Genomic DNA, 11,299 nt, shown 5'->3' on the forward strand with positions numbered 1-11,299 from the left:
TTGGGAAGGGGGAGTTACAGGAAATTGTGACACAGGTACAGTGATCCAATTATTATTACGCAATATTATTGACAGCAGGTTTATCCAATTACAACATTTAGAGTGTTAACCAATCAGAGTAGACCCAGGACCCTCACATAGGGTGTAACTAGCCTTAAGCAATCTAGGCCTGCCCTTAGGAATGTTAAGGGTATTATAAGGGTGGTCCCTCTTGCCTTGGGCAATGTGTGCCCTTCTATTGTCTCAAACCTGCATCCTTACATTCCCCCCTCTGTCTTGTAACTGACCCAATCCTGGGTCATCTGAGTTACCATTGTACCCCTAAAGCCTGGCATAGCCCTCCTTGGTGTAAGGGGAATTTCTTACCCTGTAAAGGGCATAGGGAAGGAGAGTTTATCCAATTTCCGCCAGTCTTCATGGTTAATTTGGTAAGCGTCTCTTTTAGGGTTTCTAATATCTGGCGCTGTCTGGTTTACAAAAGTAAGAATGACAGCCAATCTGTTTCCTCATTTGTCAGGATCCTTGGGCGTGTAAGTGCAATATGCCTTCATAATTCTTACTAGCCTTTGCCAAATTGGTGGGCCGTCTAGCAGCCACTTGAGACCCCCCATTAGAGTCTGGTGGTAGAGGCGTAGTCTCCCCTTACCTTTTGCTATGTTAAAATCCCATGCCCAGATCAGAGGCAATTAACACCAACAGAACATCCTATCAGGAACTTTTGCTGTTTCCCCAGCTTTCTGGGGCAACATTTGCCAGTCCAGTGGCAAAGAGACAGGACAGTTTATTTTACTGGACTGATGATTCCTCAGGCTTCTGCCGTGCTAGACCAGCCAGCTTCCGGGGTGTGGCTGGAGCAGGGCTGGAGATCCCTGGAGTCAAGAGTCTTTTTGAGGATCAGTTCAAGCTGATTGACTGGATCTGGATCACCTCACCAGGTTAAGGGTTCTTCTGAGTCGGTTCACTTAACTCCAGAGAGATACCTGAAACTTTAATAGGGGCTGACCCCCATCTTTAAATATCATCCTCATAGACTAACAAGCCTGAGATCTAACAACAAATATTCAAAGATACTCAGAACTAGAATAACATTTACAGTAGTGCATTGCTGAAACATAGTTTTTCTCTCTAAAAAAACCTCCCTTATTAGAGATAGCCAAATTGAGACTAATACATTGGTGGAAGAGTCCAGTCTTAACAACCCTGGCCTAATTATTTACATAAGCTCAGCAAGAATAAAGATTGTTCACGAGGACTTTATAAGGCTTGCTTTGCTGGGTCCTTTTATAAGGAATCTCCAGGTTGAACTTCTAGTAGCCTCTCTGGGCCAGAAGCCAAGCCAAACCAGCACTTTCCATCAGACAGGCCTGCAATACCTGTTAAATTGGTCAAACTCCTCTTCCCGAGGCTCCCAACATCTGCTGAAGTTCCTGCCCCCGCCAGGAAGTGACCTTCTTTACTCACCTGGGGAGGCTGCTGGGAACTCTGTGAGCAGGTATCCAGCCAACATTTCCATGAGGCTTAATGGCTCCAAGTTCCATATAGTCAACCTTAGTTCCTTAAAGCTGTCAGGTCATCTCTGAGCCTATGCAAGACTCTCAAACAGGACATTCCAGTCAAAGCTTTGGTCAAACAACCAGTATTTCTAATGGTGTCTTATTATAAAATGAAAAGATTCTTATTGAACTTATGCAAACAATTGTAATGGCCATGAAAGAAAGAATACTCACTGAGTTTTTGAATTTTAGACTGTTTAAGCAGAGAGAAAAGATAAATGCTCTAGACAAATGCTTTATAACATCTTAATCTGGATAAGCAAACATTAAAGGAACAACAATATTTCCAATAACAAGAGTCACAAAAGTATAATTTCCCATGTTTCTAATTTTTGTGCAGCTTCAATGCAGCTTCTAGCTCTGGAAGTTTCCACCCATTTTTGTATTTATCTTAAAAGATGTTAAATACTGCATTTGTCCCAAAACTCCTCTTTACAACTTCCCTTGAAGAAGTTGTCAGGCACATTTTGTGACAGAATCTAAAGATCTGACAAGAGTTCATTATGATGCACTTTGACAAAGAAATTTAGTGACACTTAACATTTTGATTACTAAAGGTGTTAAGTAATGATCTTATACCCAAACATTAAAACTTTGGGGGCTGCACATACATTTGAGCAGTTGCAGCATTTACCCATACAATATAACCTATACAACAGTGCTTTTAAGTAACTTGGCCTCCTGAATGAAAGGGCCTAATTGGTCAAAAGGCTTTCTCTACCATTTGAATACTGGGAAACCTGTTAAAACCTTAGGAAATTACAAAGCACATCCTAAATAGAATCACAAATTGTTACAAATCTGAAAACTATATTTATTTAATCAAAGTGGCAATAAGAGATCTCATTTGCCTTTGGGATCCTTTAGCAAAACCTAACTTTTTTAACCAGATGCACAGCAAACAGATAATTACACTTCACCTTCATCCTGGTGAGGACTCACACTTTGCCTCCCTCCCTCGGAGGACTTAGACAAACAGATGCACAGTAAACAGATGCACAGAGAGGTATACACAAGAGTCTCCCAACAGAAACGAAACCCTGCTGCTGCCACCAGCAGGATTTCTAACAGACAGACAGGGGGACCCAGTCTTCTCCCGTTCTCTGGGGTCCCTGCAAGCGCCACGGGAACCCTCTCTCAAACCTTACACAAATGCGAGTGAGTGCCCTACCTACACCTGTGTCTCCAACAGATGCCGCACTTGCCACTTGTATCTCCGCGAATGTGAACAGGTAACGACGCTTGCCTGTGAACTTCAGACCTCACCCCTGACCCGAATTCCGCCCTTGGTGCCTCGGGACTACTCCAACCCGCTGTCTCTTTCCTCTGTGGGTCCAAGAGGTCTCCTGGCACCCATGTCCCCAAGCTTTTCCGCGGCGTGTCCGCCTGGCTCCTTTGAGGCCCCTTAGAGAAGCACCGAACAGACCAGACAACAAAAAGACTCAGACACAGAAGGACAAGAAAATGAGTACCTAATGGAGTCTCGCTGCTGCCACCAGCGAAACCCCCTGCAGGCGAACCGGCTCTCCGGCCTCCGGTGGGGTCCTACACCCCCCTCACCTAATTCAGAGTGGGTCCGAGACGTCTCTTGGCACCCACGGCCCCGAGCTTTAACGGCGCGCCTGCCTAGCTCCTTTGGGACCCCATGGAGGTCGTTTCGGCCACCTTCTGCCTAGGCCCGGCGCACAAGGGCCCGCACACACAAAGAACTGACCAGACAAACAAGAAAGACTTAGACGCAGACTGACAAGAAATGAGTGTACTCACCAGCCGGCGACTAGGCCCAACGTGTCGGGGTCCCAGGAGCTCTGGGGGGGGAGGATTCCCGGCTAATGCACCATATGTAATACCCAAGATTTCTTTATCATCCCCAAAAGCCAGAAACTGCCAGGGAGACCGAGTCACGCATGCAAAAGCAAAGGGCTCACAGACTTTACCGGCATTGGCGGATCCATGCTGAGAGCCTCCCTGACTTTTTAAAATGAATGCACTGTTAATATACAATTACAGGGTTCTGTACCTTTTTTTTTTTTTTGAGAGAGAGCGAGGAAGCATGAGTGTGGATGTATGCACACACGAGGTGGGGAATGGCCAGAGGGAGAGAGAGAGAATCTTTTTTTTTATGTTTATTCATTCTTGGGGTGCCTGGGTGGCTCAGTCCGTTAAGGGTCCCACTTCAGCTCAGGTCATGATCTCGTGGTTCGTGGATTCGAGCCCCGCGTCGGGCTCTGTGCTGGCAGCTAGCTTAGAGCCTGGAGCCTGCCTTCAGATCCTGTGACTCCTTCTCTCTCTGACCCTCCCCACTCACACTGTCTCTCTCTCAAAACAAAAACAAAAACAAAACCCACTAAATAATGTTTATTCATTTTTGAGAGAGAAAGAGCATGAGCAGGAGAGGAGCACAGAATCTGAAGCAGGCTTTAGGTCCCGTGCTGTCAGCACGGAGCCCGACTGGAAGCTCAAACTCACAAACCATGAGATCATGCCGAGCCGAAGTCAACGCTTAAGCTTAACTGACTGAGCCACCCAGGCGTCCTTTTTTTTTTTTTTTAATGTTTATTTATTTTGAGAAAGAGAGAGTGCAAGCAGGGGATGGTCAGAAAGAGAGAAAGAGACTCCCAAGCAAGCTCCACACTCAGCACACAGTCAGTTGTGACCTGAGCCAATATCAAGAGTCAGATGATTAACTGACTTAGTCACCCAGGCGCCCGCCCAGGGAGAGAACCTTAGGCAAGCTTCATGCTCAGTGGGAAGCCCCATATGGCGGAACTTGACGCAAGGCTCAATCTCCACTGTGAGATCATGACCTGAGCTGAAATCAAGAGTTGGAGGTTTAACCGATTGAGCCACCGAGGCGCTCCTGTACCTTGCCTTTATTTATGCATTTTTTACTTATTCTTTTTGAAAGAATTCTTTTAAAAAGCTTATTCTTTTAAAAACCCCTGTAATATTCAAGTGCAGTGGTTCTCAAAATGATAGGAGGGTGTTGAGGTTGACCTTATTTTTATAACACAAAGATGTTATTTTCCTTTTTTACTCTCTTTCACCAGAGTGTGATATAGTTTTCCAGAGCCTATATGTCCTGTGTCATTGCAACAGAATGTATGCAGAAGCAGACCTAAAAATCCAGCTATCTTGTATTAACCCAGGCATTAAAGAGATTTGCAAAAATAGAAAACATACCACTTTTTAAAGTGATTTTTCTGTGTGTTGGGAAAATATAGTTATTTTTAAAAAATATGTTGTTTATATTCCAGGTAAAGGATTTATTAGTGCTATTTTTAAATGCATTAATGTTTTTATTATTTCTAAGTTCTGATTTCTAGAATGATAAACATTGATAGATGTAATCCATATAAATTAAAACTATTTGGGGTTCTCAATCATTTTTAAGAGTCTAACATGGTCCTGATGCTAATAAGTTTGAGAGCTCCAGTTCTGTTGCACTGATGTACCTTAATTTAACCCGTTCCCTCCAAATAGACATTTCATTTTATTTTCAACTAATCGCAACTTCAAGCCACGCTGAAATGAGTAACCGTCTACACATTTTATTTTTCACACATGTGACTAAATTTGTCCTGTGTTTTTAGAAGTGGAGTCGCTGCGTTCAAATATACCCTGGCGGACTCTCACAAAAGTGTATATGGTCTCGTTTCATCCTGGTAATAACCTTATGAGGTGAGAGTGGTCATTAATTCTCTTTTACATATGAGAAAATGGGGCCGTAAAGAAGTGAGGTAACTGTGTCAAAGTCATCAGGCTCAGAGGCTGCTGCAGAGACAGGAGTGAAACCATTTTACCAGACTCCACTTTTTAAGCCACTATTCTGAGCTATGGTTTGTCCAAGCAGTATATGTACATATTCAGTTATCTGATAACAGACTCTATTCTCGATGGCCCAAGTTATTTCCTGGCATAGGACAGTCTTGGAATTGGATGAACTGAGTCTCTCAAAGCGAAAGTCAGTACCAGAAAACTTCTTAAGTGTTAAGAATAAAGCTTTGTATTTTGACTCACAAGAATTTCAACCACCACCCAATCTAGGAAATGAATTTTAGAAGGTGATGCAGTTAATTAAAACTAATTCATGTAATTCTCAGAGTAAACTTTATAAACAAACTTACATGTCAAAATAAAATATGATGTATATCCGCTTTAACCCCCATGAAACTTATACTGTACTGTTTGTTACCTTTGATTAAGCTACATCATCTTTCACTTAAACACACAAAGAAGAGAACTCTAAGTGTTTTTTTAAATTTTTAAAATGTTTATTATTTTTGAGAGAGAGCAAGAGAGACAGAGTCTGAGCAGGGGAGGGGCAGAGAGAGTGAGATACAGAACCTAAAGCACCCATCCAGGCTCTGAGATGTCAGCACAGAACCCGACCTGGGACTCGAACTCACAAGCCACTAGATCATGACCTGAGCCGAATTTGGATGCTTAACCTACTGCGCCACCCAGGTGTCCCGAACCCTAAGTGTTTTTAAAGAAATATATTTAATTTTTACCTAATCTGGCACTGCCAAAATTATGTTTTTGATACAAAAATCTGGCCACTCCCCATAAAAATTCTTCACTGGTCTCCCATTCCTCATATCATAAAGCTCATAAAAGGTTACTCAAGATTGGTTCTTATCTCATTAACTCTCCTACACACATTTTGATCTCTTTTGAAATACAAATCTCAAAAATCTATTTCCTTTGAACAAGCCTCTTCAAAAAGGTGGATGGATATACAATGAAACTTCCCAGGGCGCCTGGGTGGCTCAGTCGGTTAAGCCTCCAACTTCAGGTCAGACCTCATGTTCGTGGGTTCGAGCCCCGCATCAGGCTCTGTGCTGACAGCTAGCTCAGAGCCTGGAGCCTGCTTCCGGTTCTGTGTCTCCTTCTCTCTCTGCCCCTCCCCCTCTCATGCTCTGTATCAAAAATAAATAAAACATTTAAAGAAATTAAAAAAAAAGAAACTTCCCTCACATGAGCCATAAAATTTTATATTTACAATATTGTGTTCTTTTTCTCCAAGAATATCTTCCGAATTGTATATTCTTTGAGCCCCACAAAACCTAGATCTACTTGGTTGGTTTTCTTTTTTTTTTGTCTGGAATACCCTTTTCTCCATTAATCTAGGTAATCCAAGTCATTCCATTGAAACCTGCCAACTGTCATCAATTCAGGGAAGGTTTTGTTGACCACTCCAGTTTGATTTAGATGCTTCTTTCATGCTCCCAGTCTATGCTGCTATCTTGTCAAACCGTGTGTGGTCTGACTCTTGTCATCCTGTGGGGGTAATTCTTGGTTTACTTGTTTATCTCACCCAGCAGACTTGAGCTCCCCGACAGCAGGGGTCACGTTGAATGAACAAATGTAAAAATGAACAACTTTTTGTGAGAAAACTCTACTTATACTTTGTTATGAAATAGTACATGGGAGGCTTTCTGTTAGGATTCATTTGCTGCATGTCCTTCTGCTTTTTCATCCACGACTGGAAGGAAACAAAACATGGCTAAGATAAATATGTGGGAGCAAAACTTAAATTGAGAAATTATTTCCATTCAGTCATATTTTTCTAAAAATATGTGAAAAGATTGCTAAGACTAGCATTGCTGGCAAAATAAAAATTGTAAGTCCCCAAACTATGAGCTGGTTTTCAGAACATAAAGATTGCATCATTTGAATTGTCAGTCAGCCTCCCTCCCTGATAATCTCTATCCCTAAACTCTGTAATGTCCAGTCCAACCTCTATTCTAAGTTCTCAGCTAATCCTGTATTTGCCTATTTGAGCTAGAGAAATACAACAGGGACAAGCAAGGTGAAATTGAAATCAGAAGGTCTGGATCAGTCTTCTACAGGCCAGTTTTAGAGTTGCCTTTTCAGCCTTCACCAGAATGGCCCTATTTCTTGTGATAGCTAGCTTCCTAAGCCACAAACTTGAAAAACAAATGTTTTGAATTATATAGTTTTAGGACTGCTCATGAAAGAATGTTCATGATACCTTGAGTTTAAAAAGTGAGTCGTCATGGAGGAGGGAGAGAGAGTTGGGGAGAGAGAGGGATGCAAAACTTGAGAGACTATTGAATGCTGAGAATGAACTGAGGGTTGAAGGGGAAGGGGGAGGGGGGAAAAGAGGTGGTGGAGATGGTGGAGGGCACTTAAGGGGAAGAGCACTGGGTGTTGTATGGAAAACAATTTGACAATAAAATATTATGGAGAAAAAAAAATAAAAAGTGAGTCGTAAACTATTATATAATTCCTGTTTCAGTAAAGATAAAAAATAAAAAGGGGCACCTGGGTGGCTCAGTCAATTGAACGTCAGGCTCTGGCTCAGGTCATGATCTCATGGTTTGTGGGTTCGAGCCCCTTGTCGGGCTCTGTGCTGACAGCTGAGAGCCTGGAGCCTGTTTTCAGATTCCGTGTCTTCCTCTCTCTCTGATCCTCCCCTGCTCACACTGTGTGTCTCTCTCTCTCAAAAATAAATAAAAACATTAAAAAAAAAAAGCTATATATACTCTGTGTGTGTGTGTTTATCGAAAAAGGCCTGGAAGGATGCACATTAGACCGTGAACAGTAGATACCCTGTTGCCAAGGGCAGAGAGGGAGAACTTTCATTTTTTACTTATGTGGTTGTATTAGAATTTTTAGAACAAAAGTGAATTATTTTGTAATTATAAAATGGTGTAAACAATAAAGAATGTTTAAATAGGAAAAATGCTTGTTCATGTTTTAATAAGAATATATATTATACATAATGTGTAAATATTACATATGTATACATACACATACACATACATAAAGTTGACCCTTGAACAACATGGGTTTGAACTGCCTGGTCCACCTATAGGTGGATTTTTTTTTATAGTACGATGAACGTATTTTCTCTTTTCTGTGATTTTCTTAACATTGTTTTCTTCTAGCTTACTTTATTGTAAGAATACAGTATAGAAGGCATATAACATACAAAGTGTGTGTTGATCGACTTTATATTTTGGGTAAGACTTCTGGTCAATGTAAATTTTTAGTAGTTAAGTATATAGAGAGTTAAAAGTTATATGTAGATTTTCCACCATGTCAATGGTCGGTGCCCCAACCCACCATGTCGTTAATGAATCAACTGTGTGTGTGTGTGTGTGTGTGTGTGTGTGTGTGTGTATAGAGTATATGTGTGTGTGCATAGTATACATATATAGTATAAATGTATATCAATAAATGTAAATATTATTCCTGCATATTATTTACACACACTGGATTCACATACTGAAGGGGGAATTCTACCTGCTGGGAGTGCTAATTAATTATTTACATCAGAAGGGTACTTGATTGTCTAGAACAGAGGTTGTTTTTGGAGGAATGAACTCCTCTTGTAAACACTCTGTGAACCAAGGAAGGAGTATAGTTATTTTCCTCAAAAAAGTAGAAGACTTCACATTCTGTGGAAATACAATAATCAATGGGTTTGATTTTTGAAAATAGCTCTGGAATACCCACTGTCAGTACTTTTTCAAACTATTCCATGAGATTATAATTGGACTGTAAGTCTCATGAAGGTCAGTCCAGGGGCCTACTATGCTCACCACCGCACCTAGCATAGAGAGGGCAAATAACTGGGGTTTAGGGTTGGTACAAAGATTGCATTAGCTGCATATTCTGATGAAAGAATTGGTGCTGAAAGTCATGGGAGAAGTTTCATTCATTTGTATATTTAAAAATTGTGATGATCTAATTTATGGTCTGTCCTGAGGTTATAAATAAAATTCTTGGAGTACCTTAGTTCAGTTGGTAGAGCATGGACTCTTGATTGTGTGTTCAGGCCTGTTGGGCACAGAGCTCACTTTAAAATAAATGAGTAAAAAAATAATAAAAAGATTCTTGCTGTAGATTAGTACGATTTGAAAAGGATTGCTATGGCACTTGAGTTTTCCGTGTCTTTTGAGGGCACATACATTTGTTGACTAAAATGCCAAGCATATATTTACTCTGTGCAATGTGTTAGGAATACAATAGAAGCCAAATTAGAGCTTTGAAAACTTTTAAAAGTGCACTTGGTTGTTAACAGAATTGAAAGAAATAAGGAAAGCAGATACTTTTTCTTAATGTGTGTGTGTTTTTGTTTTTGTTTTTGAGAGAAGAGAAAGACAGCGTGAGCAGGGGAGGGTCAGAGAGAGAGAGGGAGATACAGAATCCAAAGCAGGCTCCAGGCTCTGACCTGTCAGAGGCCGACACCGGGCTCAAACCCACGAACCGTGAGATCATGACCTGAGCCGAAGCCAGCCGCTCAACAGACTGAGCCACCCGGGGACCCCTGGCAGACAGCTTTTATAACTCAAAGTTTGGTAACTAAATTCACCTTTAAAATTGCAAAGAAAGCTATTGGAGGAAGGCTTTACCCCCGACATTTCCCTCCAGAAAGCAGGAACTTTGAAAGTTCCTTAATTTTAACTATGTTTATTATATCTAAATATCACCACTAACAGTAGTATGAAATTACAGAAATCAATGATACCTATGCAACAATATTTCCCAGCTTCGAATGAGAAAACACAAGCTCTTCCCCAGATTTTACTTCTCATTCATATGTGATAGCACGTCAAAACAGTCTCATGTCAAAACAATTTTGTATATTTTAAGTACGTGCAGTTTACTACATATCATACCTCAAAAAAGCTGCTTAAAAAAACTCAAAACCGAACAAAGACAAAGACATGAAAACGTTACTTTACATGGGACAAATAAATTCATTTAATTCTTAAGAGTGGTTTCTACTGGAGAACAGATTGTTCTGCAGAGCCTACTCGTGTAAGGAGGACAATCGTGAAGCAAATTTTACTTAATTTATACCTGTTTGGGTTTTTTTTCTACTACATTTAGGTTACCATATATTCAATGGGAAAAAAAAAGTCAACCCTTTTAGTTTATTGTGTTATGACGCAGCTCTACGGCAGACGCAGCTCTACGGCAGAGCTATTTGAATGGTTTGTGTTTCGAGAGCATCATTTCCAGCCTCCAAACAGGATTTTAGAAGTCTGGGGAAAGACTCGCAAATAAAATGTGTATTTTTTCCTACGTGCCCCACATAGCGTATTCGAAGGCTGTTTCAAAGTGAAGATTGAGAGGAGCTATCAGGCTAGGGGCTGGGTGTGGCTGTTTGAGAAACCCTTTCTAGAGATCGGAGTAGGCTCCCCAAAGATATCAAAATCCCTACGGAAAAGCCTTTGCACACAACCTCTAAATAAAAGCATTTTCCCGAGGATTCGACTCAAGAAAGCTGCCCCAGGTGTTTTTGTTTGTGGATGTGGGAAGCAGCGTGGAAATCACTTCCCGAGGTTCCGGGTAAATTAGGCATCTCACTCCAGCAGTCCGTTCCAGGAGCCACAATCTGCCCCGAGCTGGACGCGCCCAGACTCTCGGGAGCACCTGAGTAGCCGGCGGCAAGGCGGGGTGGGGCGGGCCAAAGCCTCAGCTCCTCTAAGCCCCCACTCCCAGGCCGCGGCCTCCGGGGCAGGCGGGAGGGAGGTGGATTGACGGAACCGCTCAGTGGCTAGGGGATTGCGGAGGGAGGGACGAAGCGGGGGAACGGCTGAGCTTTCTCCATAAACTGGTTGGGTCGGGTCTCGGGAACAGCCTCCCTTAAGCCTATTGGCTTCCCTGAATGGGTTGTTATGGTAACAAATGACCGAACAGTCCCTTATGAATCAGCCAATGAGACGGGCCGTCTTCTTTACCGCACCTCTGAACAGGAGGTGTTG

Source organism: Suricata suricatta, chromosome 11 (genome assembly GCF_006229205.1).
Source record: "Suricata suricatta isolate VVHF042 chromosome 11, meerkat_22Aug2017_6uvM2_HiC, whole genome shotgun sequence".
Taxonomy (NCBI): Eukaryota; Metazoa; Chordata; class Mammalia; order Carnivora; family Herpestidae; genus Suricata; species Suricata suricatta.